This window comes from Aplysia californica, unplaced genomic scaffold (genome assembly GCF_000002075.1).
Source record: "Aplysia californica isolate F4 #8 unplaced genomic scaffold, AplCal3.0 scaffold00166, whole genome shotgun sequence".
Classification (NCBI taxonomy): domain Eukaryota; kingdom Metazoa; phylum Mollusca; class Gastropoda; order Aplysiida; family Aplysiidae; genus Aplysia; species Aplysia californica.
Window position 1 is genome coordinate 956,972 of NW_004797436.1, and position 1,802 is coordinate 958,773.

Here is a 1,802-nt window from a genome sequence, read left to right on the forward strand (position 1 = left end):
CCCCCCCCCCTATATATTCACAATCTGTACACCCTATCTTGCGGCCCCTTTTCTTTTGTGGCCCACATAACATAGTTTGATATTTTGGAAACGATGTAGATATTCAGCACAGTATACTGAATAAACACACGGCAGTTATTCAGCATACTTCTACAATTTAGAAGCTTTTGAACCTGAGCGAAGTGCATTAAAATAACCAGCAAGGCAGTTCTGCGGCCAGAACATACCAGCGCAACTATACAATGAAACAAATAGCAGGAACAGTTCCATTTTAGTTTTAGTAAAAAATTTACGGCAACGCAATAAGGTCATTATCAGTGCCGAAGATTAGAGATGTTGCTAGAGAGTAAGAAAAACACAAAAAGAACCCAAAAGAAGGAAGAGAGATAAGGACGATGGATGTTTGATAAGAAAGAAGGAGCAAACCACACCAGCGCACTCGCCAACCATCCGCTTGAGCAGTACACTTATACTTATGTATTTTTATGGGTAACACGAGCGTATGGGGGCATAGTGGTGCGGATTTTTACTGTTGCTTGCAAGGGACAAGAGTTTGATTCCCGAGTGGAGAGAATTCTATTTTATTCAGTACCTCTGCAATTTGTTCCTGCCAAACTTATTCTCTAAAACAGTATCCTATCCTCCACAAAACCTAATTACAAACACACACAATATTAGCTTGCACTTACAAACAGGCCTGCAGTCACACACTTTTGATATAATTGAACGATTATTGTTCACAAGAATAACGTTTAAGCTCGGTACAGATACACAATTGCTAGTAATCTGAAGGAACTGTGATAATACATATTAATAAAAAGGTCATAGAAGTATCTATACTACATTATGATTAAGATGGTAGGCTTTGAATGGATATTGGTAAAACCCGTAAGTTCCCGCCAAGTATGCTGAATAACTGCAAGACGTTTATTTAGCACAGCATACTGAATAACAGTGACCTTTTGGAAACTCAAACCACCCCAACAGAACTGTAAATCTCTGCAGTCATAATCGCGATAACTAAAAGTAGGCAAACTGTTTACCCAATTAACTGTTGGGTGCTTGTCTCGGGTCTCTAATTCCCTGCAGGTAGCGAGTAACAAAGGCAGCTCCTAAAAGACTGTTTGATCGGTCAATAAAGTGGTGGCAAATTAACCCCCCACACGCTATTTTTGTGAAGAGCTCCTGAATACTCCCTCGAGGTGGCCCGGAACTTAACGTGGTCCTTTCTTGTTTAAGTCTATATTTGGGACAAGTGTTTACAGTCAGACACTTGTATTGATATTACCATGAATATGTAGTGGGCTCATTTCTTTTCGTATTGCTGTTTGTCCTGGTATTTGAAAAGGACAGAAGAAACTACAGCAACAGTACCACCACTGCCATCACCACCAATACCGTCAACAACAACACAGCAGCAGCAGTAACAGCAACAGCATCAGCAACAACAACAACATCAACGGCAACAACAACACAAACGGGTGTTCTGGTGTGGTTAGCTCCTTCTGTCCTGTCACACATCAATCACCCTAATCTCTCCTCCTTTTACTTGTATGTTACACTCTAGTAAAACCTCATCATCGGCATTTGTATGACTTGATTGTGTTGCAAATGCCGTTAACATCGCCCTAAAACTGAAAAAAAAGCATTCAATAAAAGGGAACAAAAGTTAAACGGTTTAGTAGAGCACAAAAAGAATCCCTTACGTAATCCGTAAAAAAACAACGTGAAAAAAGCACCCTTCACATAACAGTCATCTTAGCTGCCTGGAATATTAGTTCTAACCATTTAAATCCCTCACC